Here is a 16,011-nt window from a genome sequence, read left to right as displayed (position 1 = left end):
AATCTATCATAGTATACTGTCATTAAAGTGTTCAGAGTAGGTCCGATGACCTACTTCGGTTCGACTTCGGTTTGATCGGTGTAGTGACTGTCTGATTGCATCAAGATTCGTGCGGTCCGTATTAAAATCCGTGCGCGTCTGTATCAATTTTCGTTCACACAAATCTTAATGCTAATCTTATTGTGTTAGAGCTAATTGAACCTAAAAGTAGGTGCAATGCCCATCGGACCTATTCCTAAGTAGTCATTAAAAGTTTGTGGATAGAGGCAGTACGAACTTAATATTGTCCTTTTTTGGTTTAAATTGAAACGATTCATATTTGTTCTTTCATCTTTTAGTTTTAGGCTTCTACTGTAGTCTATTTTTGACGTCTTTTTTTATTGAGTGTTTATCTGTTTGTAGTAACTTTATACCGTGTAGGTGTCATAGGCTGAAATCTTTCACAGTTAAATAGTACAATCACGTTTTTGCCAGACAAGATCAGGTTAAGAATCTCTGGAATTTCACTACTACCGTTATTCTGGTTTTCTTTTAGCATACAATATGTTGTAGATTTCTCTATTTGTGTGGATGATGACATAATGTTACCAAATAAAATAACGTAACAAATAGAAGATCTTAATGCATCCTCAGAAGAACTTTTTCTTTTTTATTATCACCACTATGTTTCTAATATTGTTTTTCTTTATCGAGTGTTTTTTTTTTTTTTTTTTTGGTTAGGAAAGAAGCACGAGGCTAGGAGTAGCCATTCATTCCAAATCTGTCATTGTGTGGACTTGACTAATTGCAATGCCACATGATAAGAGGATGTTACAGTATAAAGAGGTATAGCTTTTTTCTTCTAATTTCTAGTGCACTTTGGTAGTTGGTTATCATATTGTGCGAAACATTGACCTTTTGTTTAATTGACTTGTTGTTATGTCGGCAAATCAGATCACGTGCCTGCTTTGTTTTAATTTGGGTTGTTTTTTGTTTTATGTTAGGAAACTAGCACGAGGATGCACTGCTTACAAAGCTACTGAAGGTCTGCGTGAAAACAAAAATTAACATGGAAAATGTATTTCCCTAATTTGTCAAATCTATCACCTCTTGCCTTTAAATGAGAAGTTAGTCATGGCAACAGGTGGCACCCCATAATACTTGCTAAATAGTTATATACTGTCAGTAAAAAATTTGTTGGTGGAGGTAGTACAAAATTCTATGTTTCTTCTTTCTATCAAATAGAAATGGTTCATATCATTCTTTCTTCTTTTTTGTCGATTGTTTATCTATTTCCATGATCTTTCTACTTTATGTAGGTGTCATGTGCTGAAATCTATCACAGTTATTAGTACAATACGAGCCCATATAAGGTTAATAATTGTATCAGAGATCTAGATTCACTATCAAAATATGTTTATTTATTTATTTGTTATTATCGAAATATGTTTCTAATATTGTTTTATTTTTAACTGTTAAATCTTTTTATTACAGGAGCAAACTATGGCGACTGTAGCCTACAGAGACCTCTCGATATATTTGTGTAATTTGTGTTTACTTTTACTCAATAGATTTAAAGATGAGTGCCTTCTTTACTTTTACTCAATAAATTTAAGCTTATATCATTAAAACTTTTGTGTAATTTGTGTTTATTTGTGTAGAGCTGGGAAAAGAAGAATGAAAGGTTGGCAGTATACACGTCTCGACAAGACTCCACTCAGATAATATTGCCGAACACAGATTTTTTTAAAATCCAGTGTAAACTAGTCATAACATCTCTGTTTTAAATTTTGTCGACTTGGATGCTAATGTAAGTTTGTTGCTGACTCATCATGTGTAATTCTTTGGCTGATGTTATGTCATCTCTTTTCTATCTTTTTAATTATTTCACTATATTTTTTTTCTCTCTTCCATGGTTGGTTGAGCATAGGTGATGGTCAGACCTAAAACAGGAAGGGTGAAGGGTGGTTGCAAGCTGAGATAATTCCTCAGCTGAATCTCCCAACATTGGCCTCTGATGTCACAAGATCCTCACCTTCTACATTTTGTGGTATCGAAAGAAGAACAGAGACTCCAAAGTCATTTTACATATGTGTACGATTTAAATTAGAACATATATAGTTCGGGGATTAAATGGTTAATCTGTCCCTACTTTGTATTGTGATGTTATTTTGCCTCGAGAAATTGTTTGGAATATGGAAAATAGGATTTCATCTTCACATTTTGTATTATACTCCCTCGAAATAATTATTCGCTTGTCCCATAACTATCCCATCCTTGATGTATTGTGAATGTTGTATAAACCAGCCAAATACTCTGCAGACTTACATACTGGTCTATTCAATGCTTGAGCATACAAAATGTTCAAATGGTAAATCAAGTTTTGGATTATAGATAGATGAATTGTAGTGGGGATAACGTAATTTAATAAATTACTTGGTCGTTTCAGATACTAAAGTGTGCTTGCGCTGTTTTAATTGGGGCTGTTGTTTTTTGGTTCCTGCTAGGAAACCAACATGAAGATAGTACTAGCCAATCATTCTAGATATGTCAACGGGTGGACTTGTTGCAATGCCAGGTAATAAGTTGATGGTACATTATAATGAGGTATAACCTTTTATGTTCCTTCTTTCAATCAAATAGAAATGGTTCATCTTTTTTTGTCAATTGTAAATCTATTTGCAGTGTCTTTCTACTTTGTGTAGGAGTCGTGCGAAAATCTATCACAGTTAATAGTATAATTCGAGTTCTAATAAGGTTCGAAATTGTATCGCAGATATAGATTGATCAGAATATGTTTCTAATCAGGTTTGCTTTTAATCGTTAAATCTTTTTATTGCAGGAGCAAACTGTGGCGATTGTAGCCTACAGAGACCTCTCGGTATATTGAGTCAACATCTCGCATGGAATAAATTAAAGATGAGTGTCTTCCTTCTATGCAGTAAATTTAAGTTTATATCATTAAAACCTATGTAATTTGTGTTTATTTGTGTAGAGGTGGGATAAAAGAATGAAAGCTTGGCAGGGTGATCTCCTCGACTAGTACCTTGTATTAGTTGGGTAGTAATTTGTGCCACTCTGTTCTGACTTGTGCCTACCTTCTAGCTAAATGCATGCTAGCATGAGAAAGTATATTCCACTGAACGGCTTTATTTTGGTTGAAAAACCCTGATAATTAATTTCGTTATTTTGAAATAAAACCACACTTGTAACTATTTTTTTTTCTTCTCTTGAAGCTGAAAGATGGAATGAATTCAACATGGATTGGTTGATGCCAACTGACAAGAGCAACTCTGATGACTTGGCAAGTAGGAGGGGAAGGCATCATTCTTCTAGGGTTGCATGAAGTTAAGTTTCCTTCTCTTATCTAATATGTTGTGGGGTTATTTTATGCTAGAAGAATAATAGTTAGTATCATCGAGGTAGATTGTCTATTGCTGAAAAGGTTCATATTAGTAACTCTGCTTCCTTCCTATGTATATGATATTATGGCATGTATTGTTTGGAGTTTAATTGTTCTCTCGAACTGAACTGAGTAAACATGTCTTTATGATGATTAATTTGTCCAAATGGCATCCAGAGTAGCACCGCATTGAGAACAAATTAATCATCATAAAGACTTTAGTTTCTTTAAATATGTCGTACCTTGTATCAATTGGATAGTAATATGTGTCACTCTGTTCTGAGTAGTACCTACCTGCTAACTAAATTGCATGCTAGCATGAGAAGTATAATATTCCACTGAATGGTTTGTTTTTCATTGAAAAACCTTGATAATTAATTTTGTTATTTTGAAATAAAACCACACTTCTAACTAGTTTTTCCCTACACCACAATTTTGTCACACACAATCATTTGGTATACATAGTTTCAGCAAAATAATTCCAATTGTTCTACGCTAAGCAATAATTAATAAACAAAATAATTCCAGTTGTCACTCTTCCTTTTCTTCTGCCTCTTCATTATACTGCATAAATGAGGATATAAATTGTTATGTATTGGATAGCTGTTAGCTTTCGTTTCATAAATCGCCATGGGTTCAATTTGTGTAATATTCTCAATTTTTTCTATTTTGAAAGTTTAAGTCATGCTTTATAATATGCAATGAATCATGCCTACTTAATACCATAAATAAACAGTTATTATTATTTTAGAAGTAAAAAAATTTGCAGCCTTTATATTAATGAATTATTATTGGAATTTAAAATAAATAATGCTGATGTTGTTATGGCAACCTTCAAATATGCAATTATACTTCTGGTGAAACAACACATCTTATCACTGATGGAAATAGTCTTTTAATCTCTATCGTATTATATATTTTTGGAGATTAGTTGGTTAATAACCTTGTACATGATTTTTTGAATGCTCTACAAATAATTGCCTCCTTGCATCCTTCACATCGCAGGTAGTTAAAAGTTTTGGTTGCAGTTCACAACTGCAAGTATGAATGCAAAATTGATAGTTCATATTAATAGCAATTAAATGTAGAAGTTGAGTTATTAGTTATTACTCTCAAAGAGAATGATCAATATGTAATGTATGGTGTGCCATATTATGTATGCTTTTTTTTTTGGAACTTCTGAGAAGAATCTTTAATATGTCAGATTATGCATTGTTACGTAGTTATATATATATCATTGTAACTTCCACAACTCATTTTGGATTATTTGCACCCGCACCCTATGCTCAATTGATATCAGTCAAGAAGCTATATAACAAATGGAATTTACTCTTTATTAATTGTTCCCGATATGTACGCCATTTGGTATGATGATTCCTCGAGTCCCTAGCTAATTGGTTAATTAATAGAAGTACCAACACATAAATGTGAGATATCTCTCGTAAGAAAAGTTCACCAAACTCGATTAACTTGTATCTCTATATAAGACCACCAAGACCAATCAGCCCTAAGTGAAAGATGAAGAAAAGAAAAAAAATTAGGGAGTAAAAACTTATTTATTACGTACGTGTATAGGGGTTAATCATCTAGGTACTTCACTATGTTTTTCTTCTTTTAAACCACTACGTCCTTAATCGAGGGACATTAGATATTGTACTGCATAAAGTTCCTTCATTGTTTCTCGATGGCCTGGATCTTTTTCACCAAACTAATCTCTAATATAAATTAATTGGTTATATCTTTTCAATCAGACAAGTTATTTTTCCTCCTTATTACTTCATGGTTGCCCTAATTATACCTTTTTCTATTGATAAAATTTACTAATTAATTAGTAATTATTGGTTCTTTTCTGTGATCATATATTTTCTGAACTTTCAGTATTCTAATTTTGTTTCTCTGCATGCTATATCAATTTATCAATCAAGTTACAGAATATAAAACCAAACAATAGATTAGTAAATCAGCAAAATAGTAAATCAAATAATTTCTAGCTTTAGTCTCTTAGACCAAATAAAAAATGTTATTTTTGTTGATATCAACTAATTAACATCAGAATTCATTGCTCTGCAAGAATGCAAAGATGCAACAAATTTTTCAGAGAAGATGACCTTGACACAGTCGGATCATGGACCAATTGAAGAGCCTACACAAACTCGGTTCTATGTATCACTTATGAGAAGTGCTCATCATGGTGAAAACATATCTGCCTATTCACATTGCAACCTAAAATAATAATAATAAATGTTAAAATAAATAGAAAGCATTGACAGACTAAAGTGATAGAGAAGGTAACGAACCTTTAAAATATGTTCTGCTTATTTCTCAAATCTGTCATTGCAAGTGACTTACGTGTAGGTAGAATCTAAGTGTTTTCACTGCTAAATCTTAGAGGAGGGTGATTTAGATTTGGAAAAAGGGGCCACATGTCTATCTATATATATATGAATCAGCGATAAATCATCAGTTGTCAACAAACAGATCGAACGGTAGAAAATTGAGGTGTTACTGTATATGATACTGTTCATCTACAATAAACAATACATCCCAGATTATATATCTACCAAGTATGGAAGCAACTAAGCAACTGTAAATATATAATATGGAAATATTTGTTCCTACATGAGCAGGTAACAGAAACTGTGATTCAATACACACAAACTATCATTAAGTTCATAGGTTTTTACTGGGTTGTCGTTTGAATTTGAAATTTTTGTAGGTTATTCTTTGCTATTTGTTTTGTAGTCTATAAAATTTTGAGGATGTAAGACATAACCTTGAGGATTTCATCAATGTTTCAAAACAGCACGTTTACTAAATTTTCTGGTAGAAGTGAACTGCACTTTTTAATTTTTTTCTAAACTGCATAACCATGTTGATGCAATTGGCATCAAATTAAGTGGCAACAACACATGCAGGGGCGGATCTATGAAGGCCTAGGGGTAGGCAAGTGCCTACCCCTAGATTTGAATTTTTCTTATAGAATTAATACTAATTTTTTTCTATGCCCACTCCTAATTTGGTGGAGTGCCTATCCCTGGTTCAAAAATATCTTTGCTTTGACTTAGTCACCATTTTGTGAAAAAATATGATTTAAAATAAATACCTTTGCTTTGATCAAAATTGGCTGTAGAACAGAAATTATAAAGAAAAGAAGAGAAAAATGAAGAAGACAAGTCTGACAATGGGACCCATTGATTTATTATATATGACATTTAACTTTTCAGATTTCAAATTAATTGGGCTCACCGAAAGCCCAAATATTTAGTGACTATATGTGCATGTTGTCTATGTGTCTACCTTCCTGTTAGCATTCCATTTTATATATTTCATCTTATCTATTCACCGAAAGCCCAATTGGCATTCTACAAGTATACATGTATATATTCACCACAAGCTCAATTGGAATTCCATTCAATAATATTAACTCTGAGCCACTGTAAAATGGTATATTATTGATATTTTGGTTCGGTTTCTATTATTAACAAAAAAATATTTTCTTTGCTTCTTAAATGTTATTTTATTTTGTCAAGTATGTAACATTATTTGTTGTGTAATATTGGAAATTGCAATGTACTTATAATTTTTGTATGCTTTTATTGTATAATAAAATTGAGACATTTATTTTGAATATAATATTATACCCGATAAGTTAATGGATTTGAACCCGATTAACTATTTGAATCCAATTAGTGCCCTACCTTGATAAAAATTCTGGATCCGCCCCTGAACACATGCATATCACAGTATGGTAAAAAACTTGAGGGCTTGGTTAGTTTCGTTACCTCGAGAAGTGCAAATTGGGGGTATGATTGAAGTTCCAAGTTCTTCGAATTATCTCCTGGTGGAAGGATTGTGCGCCGTCCTTTTAAGCCTAGATTATATGAAACAACGCACATTGGAAAAAAAAAAAAGAAAATTAGTATAAAATTCCACAAAATAATTTTGCATTATAAGTTTATGAAAGGCAGATTTCGAAACTGGAGTGGACGGTCCTTTCCGAAGACTTACAGTTGAATTTTTCATGAAAGAAAAGCAAAATCAATAAATTAACCTCAAATCTAGAATTTCTTTTGTGACTACATCGATTGAATAGCTTTAGTAGCGGATTGAGGCCTTAGGTTTTCAATCCAGTTGAATTATTTTTATTTTTTTTGAAGAGGGGTGTTCTTTAATTTAGCTGTGTAGCAGCATAATCAAAATGGAACCGAACACCAATCGATAACTACTCCCAATAAACAATCGTAGCAGCCAAATACATAGAACCGGGCAGGAGTGAGATAGTGAAACCGTTATGTAGAGATGCAGTAGGAAGAAAGGTTGGATTACGGATCACACGTGCTCCTTTTGTAGCGCGGCCGATGAAGCTGCCGCCACCTTTCCTGATAAGTAATTCAATGTAGAGTTTTGGGAAAGACAAAAGAAGGTTTAGGCAAGGAGATTATCAACGGAAAGAAACGTATAGTGAGAAAGACATATAGAGATTTAGATTAGAGTAGATGGTTTAGGCAAGGAGATTATCAACAGAAAGAAACGTATAGTGAGAGGAGGGAGACAGAGAGTTAGGCGGTGAAAGGGTTTGGAGCCTGTCCGATGTCATTTGGACGGGACTCCTCTCCAAAGCTTCTTTAAACCACACGATCAAATCTCAGCAAGATCGATTAAATTAATAGTAACAAAAGTTTATTTGACGTTAAATATCCCTCCCTTAAACAAAAGAGGAAAGGACATTTCTTTCTTCTTTCTCCCTATTCTAATTTGGAATCAAATTACCAACAAATCAACCATAGCAAAAGTTCCTCCTCCCTCTTTGCATTGCCATTTTCATCTTCCTCTCTCTACTTTATTGTCATTTCTTTTTCGTCATTCTCACAAAGAGATTCTCCTCTCATATTTTTATGGAGTCTCAAGCTTTCAACCCGACCTTCCTCAAATCTCGAAATACAATTTGGCGAACCATCCCCTGTCGGGACCATGCACTCATTTCCTCTTCCGTAATAGAGGAAACTCAAACTTAACTAGATGCTATTGACGTTGCTAATGATGAAGAAGTGTCTACTCAGGCTCCAGCAACAGTTAATGCTCCGACCATTCAACAACTACACTTGGCACCATCCTTCGACTCTAACAAGAGAAATGAAATCACCATTCTTCATCCACGAGGTGAATTCTTCAATTTTTAGTAATTATGAAGATAATTCTCATCATGTAGCTAAGGTGTTTGTACTAATGTGCAAGATGACTCTATATTATGAGAGAGATTATACAAATTTGTTATTTGCTTAGATGTCATTGTTATTTAAATTTGTTATTTGTTAAATGATGTGATTTTTATTTGCTGAGATGTGGCTGTTAGGGAAGAAATTGAAATATTTTGAAGGTGAAGGAAGCACTGGTGGAAGGCCAACATAGAGACTGATAAGAAAAATTATGAGGGTGCTTCTGTAAGTTTTCTAGTGGCTAGATGACTTTAGATTTCAAAGGATTATATAAATTTGTTATTTACTTAGATGTGATTGTATTATGGTAGTGTATACCTTGATAATAGAAACTGTAATTTAAACACTATTCTCTTAATTGAGCAAAATGCCCTTGTTGTTTTACACATTTTTTATTGTACAATTGTTTTTGGAAAATGAGAGAAATTTTGCTATATGCTATTCTGGAATGCTTAATTTAGTGTATATCCATATTTTTTTATAATGTGAGATAATTATATTTGTGTAATGTATATATATCTGAATCTATTTATAAAGAAAAAAAATGTGGGTCTAGCCTCAAGATTTTATTAATTTGACATCATAAGTGTAATATTATAAGAACTGGAGATAGTCTTAGGAGTAATTGATAAATTTTACGACAGAGAAAGAAAGAAGAAAAGAATTTTGTTTCCTTTTTTTTGCTTTAATGGAGAGAGGTTACCATCAAAGAAACTCTGTTAGTATTAATTTGATAAGATGTCGTTTAATCTGATAAGATGTGATCGTGCGGTTTGGAGAGGCTTTGGAGAGACCTCCTATCCAAATGACTTCGGACAGGTTCCTGACATCTAAGACATCGAGTCGAAATTTTATTAATAGGAAATATATTAAATAAATATCGAGATTAGAAAATGTATTTGGTTTTTATCGATAAATAGGAAAATCACGGCCAGAGTTAGCACTTAATTAACAAGATTAACCATTCTAACTTAACTATAAAAAAAATCGGAAAAAAAACCCTGTCCGCGATAGATTGGAACGGTCAGGCGCCAAAAAAAAAAATTCTGTTCGTGATGAACAGTAACGGCCAAGCGCAAAAATAAATAAAAAAAATCCTTTTTTTTTAACCTCTGGCTGTGATGGGCTATCACGGCCAGCCCTTTTTTTTTTCTTTTTGTTTTTCCGCCTCTGGCCGTGATAGATAGTAACGGCCAGGTTTTTTTTTTCGGTTTTTCCCTTGCGCGGTTCAGTTAGAATGGATGGTGATTAATTAAGCGTTAATGCTGGCCGTGATAATCCATAACGTCCAGAGGCCGTGATTTTTCATCACGTTTTTCCTATATCTCGAAAAAACCCAAAAGCGTTCTCCAATTTCAATATTTATTTAATATATTTTCTATTAATAAAAATTTCGGAGACATCGAGTATAGGAGACACACATCAATAGCAGAAAGAACAATCAAAGCAGATAACTTTGAATTGAATCACAACCAGTCAAAACAAATCCAACGCAGAGATACTGTTCATCTACATTAACATATCCATTCCAGATTATATCTATAGATAGATTTCTCATTCGGAGGATATTATGGTGTTACCAGCCGCTTATAGGTTGCAGAGAGATTCTGTTTTTTTTTTTTGTTAGTGAGAGGTGGAACTAAAGAAGAAATTATTTGTAAATTCCCATCACGATGGTTTTTTTTTTCTTCTTTTGCCTACACAGATTTACAATTTAGGTGCATATTCCGATATTTAATCATTATTATTTAATCAATAAAATTTAGAGTTGAAGAACAGCTAGCGCTGCAGATGTCTTATTTGACTATAAATCCTATTGGCTATTGGATTACATCTTTTGATTCATCTTATCTATTAAAATATTATTAAAAATATTATAATAATGCTGACAAATTGGTTTACCTATTAAAAATATTTTAATAAGTAACGTTGTAACGTTGTGACTATAAATCCTAAAAGATTTGTAATAGTAATAGGATGATTATTTTAAGAATTAATATTTTAATTACTCATCATTGTATATGCCCATTTAAAATTTGTAATAGTATGACTGGCCCACAGTGCCTCTGACAGCAGTTGTGACGTGTGGGAGTCTCCATGGTCAACTCCAGCAGCTTGGCCAGCCCGAAATCCCCTACAACTGCCTCGCATTGTGCATCCTTTACATCCCGATGAATTATATCTTGGGATGGGATCACATTAATATTGCAATCAAGCGCTAGCTATCCTCTTTCGTGCATTCCTATCAAGCAGCGGCTTAATTTGCTGTTGAGGTTGCAGATTGATTGATTGATTACAAGTTAGTTCATACTTTATAATAGGTTCTTGCAAATTTTGCTGGTTGCTACTTTCTAAACAGATCGATGTAGGCGCGCGTTAATTTGAGCAAAGTTTTCTCAGAATTAATTAAGAATGAAAGAAATAAGAAAAAAAAGAAAGAAAGAAATAATAATAATAATAATAATAATAATAGAAAAAAAGATTATGCTATTTATTAGAAGGTTCAAATGTTTCATTTTTTTTATTTTTCGATCCAGGTATATAATTTGAATTCGTACCCTCTGATATATCTCAAACTTTGCGTGACTTTATGGAAAATCCGAGCCGTTTAAATACGTACTGCACAAATCTCAAAGCACACATAATACTGACCCCCCACATCATCCCAAATAGGCACAGGACACGTCGGTCACGCAAAAGTTGAGATATCTCAGAGGATACGCACTCATACAATGTTATCAGAACCGGACCGGATATTGACCCGGTAAACCTTCTGGTTAACGGTTTACTGGTCGGACCGTCGGATCAACCGGTTTGATTGCTGGTTTATTTAAATTCTTACATGTATATGAATATATAGTGATTATTATAAAATATAGTATTTTTACATAGTATCTGTGAAAACTCGCACATATATAGTCAATTATGTAATATAAGATCAAATTTTCTTTTAATTAAACATCTAAATAAAATAATAATGTTGATTTATTAAAAATAACTGAAAGGTTTACTGTATCGGAAAGAATATAACAACTCAAAATTTTAATTTTGATAACTTTCAAGAGGTGTTTACTTATTTAATAAGAAAAATAAATTATATTCTTAAATCTTAATGAAAAATAGATGACTTTGACAAAAGTTACGAGAAATAGGATGAATGATAAAATAAAAACAATTTTATTTTTTGAAAATATAAACATAAGGTATAGTTTTTATATTATACATAATTGATTCGTTCTTAAATTTCCAAAAAATTGAGGCCTTCTAAGTAAATATTATAAATATGAGTAAACAACAGCAACCCTTTTGTGGTTTCCAAAGAAATGAATAAATTTATAGTTACAGCTGCTACACAAAAGTTCTTAGCTAGATTGGCTAAAAGTGCTATGCATGGGGAGAAGAGAATCTTAAAAAATAAGAAAATATTACTTCGAAAGAAGAGAAACCGGCAAAAGTACAAAGTTCCTAAACCCGGATGGTTTAGCTATGGTTTTTTTCCTGAGAAACGGTCATTTGAACCGGATTTGACCGGTTTAATTGCATAAACGGTCTTTTTAGTGAATCAAACCGAATTGGTAACCGGGTCCGGTTTTTTTCGGTTGAACCATCCGGTCCGGTCCGGTTTTAATAACACTGCACTCATATAATTTCTTTTGAATTTTTAATCTGGATCTTCTGTGATCTGCTCGCAAATAACAACTTTCTAACGGGTTAGACAATGAGACAAAACGTGTCACTTTTGGATTTGTTTGGCCCCCAAATGTAATAAACAAAACACTGCGACAAAGCAGCGGGTGCCGGAGAGAGAAATCGTGTGGGGCCCACTTTTGTCGTTCGCGTGGCCGAGTTCGCATCCTCTGAGATATCTCCAACTTTGAGTATTTTTCTTGACAATCTCAACCGTTAAAATACATTCTGCATGAATCGTAAAGCACATATAATACCTGCCCAGCGCTATCCCCGATAAGGCAGCGAACGCGGAATTCGCACCTCTGAGATATCTCATATTTTGCGTGACTAACTAGAAAATTTCAACTCTTCAAATACGTTCTGCACGAATCTCGAAGTACAAATAATACTGACCCCACGCAATCCCCGAATAGGCACCGGACACCTCAGTCACGCAAAAGTTGAGATATCTCAGAGGATACGCACTAGCGGACACGTCGTTCACGCAAAAGTTGAGATATCTCACAGGATACGCACTCCACGTGTACGCCGCATGCTGAGCACTGCTGCTTCTCCCAATTAATGATCGACACGTGTTTTCGGCTAAAAATAATGGACTTTTAGATTTTTTGTGGTAATGGCAAACTACTCTTGAAAAGAACTTTGAAGAAATTGTGCGTGTCCATTGGTTTTGTTTCTTGAATATTAATTAGAGTTATTAGACAGTAGCAAATCAGATTCCTTTTGTATACATGTATAAATTAAGTCAATAGTGTTGTTTTTATAGTCACAAGAGGTATATATGGAGAGCAGAGACATCATAAATATGCAGCTCCCCTTTCTTAAATTGAAGCTTTGCTTAATTAATTATTTTTGTAAATTCTAACTTTATTCAACAAAAGGAATAAAATTAAATATGAAGTAGAAAGTTCTGGTAAAGAAGATGCACATGGATGAGACAAGTATCAAGATTTGGTTTCCTAAAGATGTGCTTTCTTGGACCACTTCCAAACTCTATGTAAATAGAAATTAAGATTAACTACATATATATAGTGGTTTGACACTTGGGGGGGGGGGGGGGGGGGGGGGGGGGGGGGGGGGGGGGGGCAAGCCCAGGGTACCCGTGTCCTAGTTTCCGGGTATAGGCGGGTACACGGGTAGGGGTATAAAACGGGCAGGGCATGGCTTTTTGAGAAAAAATCTGACCATACCCGGACCGAAATGTACTCGTGCTCGTGATACCCTTTTTTTTTAATTCAAAATTTAAACCAAATTCTCCCCCAATTCTCCATGTACAATTTTTTTTTTAATAAATATGTTCAATATGTAAACAAATAAACATATATTATATGTATATGTATATACATATATTATACATGTATTATATTATATATACATATACAATTTTTTTCTCTTCATTACATTCATTAGGAAAAAAAAGGGCACAGACTTATATGTATTTTTTTTTTTTCAAAATGCTAATGATTATTAAAAAAATGCTAATGACTTAATTCAAAATGCAATTATTATATAAACACGTAATATTATTTATACGACACTGTAAAAAAAAAAAAAAAAAAAAGCCCGAACCGGACTGCCCGGCCCCCCTAACCGGACTGCCCGGCCCCCCTAACCGGACTGCCCTGCCCCCTGAGGGTACTACGGGCACGGGTATAAGACGGACAGGGCACAGTTTTTGAAAAAAAAAACCCGTGATGCCCGGTCCGTGGTACCCGTCTACCCGTGATACCCGTGCCTGATCCCTATCCGTGCCCGTGCCCGGATATGCCCAGCCCGCCCTGCCCCTACCCGAGAGCAAACCTCTACATATATAGTAGCTAGGGGACCATATGCTATTTGATTCCCTAAGCGTGTGAATAATTAAGAAAGAACCTTGTTAATGCACATCAGAAAAAGAAAAAAAAAAGATCCAAGCTTAATGGGAGGAAGATCCAAGCTTAACAAGCTATAATATTGCTATACAACGTCCTTGTTAATGCATATATATACCCATTGCATAAATGTAGGTCTTAATCGTCTAGAGGTCTGTTGCCACCACACCTTTTTTTTCTTCTCCCATTACAGATTAATTAAAGAGTTGAAAAAGAAACCTAATGCAATGCTTAGTGTACTTTTCTGGGTCTTCCTATTTGGTATTGATATATATCAAATTAGTGTACTGAAAAAGAAAATGTAATAATAAATATTTTGTATTGATATCAAATTATATATCTACGTACGTACTGTGATGTTGACACTTATTATTTATGTCATTATTGTGGGGGCAAAGATAAAAGGAGCTAGATCATTTGATACTTGCAAAGAAATAACTAATTATTAAGAGAAAGAATAACAACCGATTCGTACTCTAATTAAATGGTTTATAATATATATAAGGTAGGGTTTTTGTTTAAAGTGTTACGATAAATTTTTAGAACAATTCGGATAATTAAATAAATTAATAAATTAAATTCAAAAATTAATATACCCAGAGTTCGCCAAATATTTTTTAATTGCAAACTAACCATAGAAGATTAGAAGATATTTAACAATTGATGTGAGAAGAAGGAATTATATATGCCACATGCATAGTGAAAGAGGGCTAATTATAAAACGAGCAACATTGCTTTTAAAAAGTTATTCACATTTTTGTATCAAAATTTCAACCGTGTCCGGCTGTCCGCGAGGTTGATTGATCGATGCAGCTCCAGTACTCAATTACACTATCTATTCTAAATTTCTAATAGACTTATAGCTAGCTAGCTAGCGTTGTTCCAGTATGTAGCTACTACCTATGTTTGGATGCATCGAGAATAGCGAGAACAGCGCTATTCTCATCCATCCAAACGTACTCAGGAACAGCGAGAATAGCGTTGTTCTCGCTGTTCTCGCTATTCCTACAGAAACATGGAATAGCAAATGAACTCTCTCAAAACCTCAATCCCTACAGTAGCTATTCTAAATGTTCAATCCAAATAACTTCCTTTGAGTTAGCGCTATTCTTAAACAGTAGCTGTTCTCGCTATTTTTAATTTACTATTCTCAACAGTAGCTATTCTCGCTATTCTCTAGTGCATCCAAACGCACCAAAATTGATGAATATATATATATAGAGAGAGAGTTAGGCTGGGGTGCTATGGATAGCATAGTGGTCTCTATGCTACGGCTCAATATTCGAGTTTTCAAAATCCAAACGGTCGATCCGAACCGTTCATCTTATTCTCCATATTAATATCTGCTTGGAGACCAAATTTTACATTTTTCTGAATTTTTTTACTATTTATTACGAGTTTTCAAAATCCAAACGGTCGATCCGAACCGTTCATCTTATTCTCCATATTAATATCTGCTTGGAGACCAAATTTTACATTTTTCTGAATTTTTTTACTATTTATTAAGTATTTTACAAAATTGTTGATCCAACGGTGGCTGCACAAAACAGTAAAACCGTTGGATTAGCGATTTTCAAAGTGGATTAATAAATAGTAAAAAAATTCAGAAAATTATAAAATTTGGTCTCCAAGCAGATATTAATATGGAGAATAAGATGAACGGTTCGGATCGACCGTTTGGATTTTGAAAACTCGAATATTGATCCGTAGCATAGAGGCCACTATGCTATCCATAGCACCCCAGCCTAACTCTATATATATATATCTATATATATAGATATATATATATATAGAGTTAGGCTGGGGTGCTATATATATATATATATATATAGGATTTGGCTAATATGCTATG

General features: G+C 33.7%; 1 long non-coding RNA gene across 1 annotated transcript; it reads right to left on the bottom strand.

The window, feature by feature from the left end:
* Positions 1–4,802: 4,802 nt before the first annotated feature.
* Positions 4,803–5,815, bottom strand: LOC144565972 (uncharacterized). The gene is made up of 3 exons (XR_013515087.1): positions 5,680–5,815; positions 5,491–5,605; positions 4,803–4,889 (listed from the first exon to the last, which is right to left on the bottom strand). It is a non-coding gene; the product is annotated as an uncharacterized LOC144565972 (long non-coding RNA).
* Between the last annotated feature and the right edge of the window lie 10,196 nt (positions 5,816–16,011).

This window comes from Carex rostrata, chromosome 15 (assembly GCF_964058835.1).
Source record: "Carex rostrata chromosome 15, lpCarRost1.2, whole genome shotgun sequence".
Classification (NCBI taxonomy): Eukaryota; Viridiplantae; Streptophyta; class Magnoliopsida; order Poales; family Cyperaceae; genus Carex; species Carex rostrata.
This window is presented reverse-complemented; position numbering and strand designations above follow the sequence as displayed.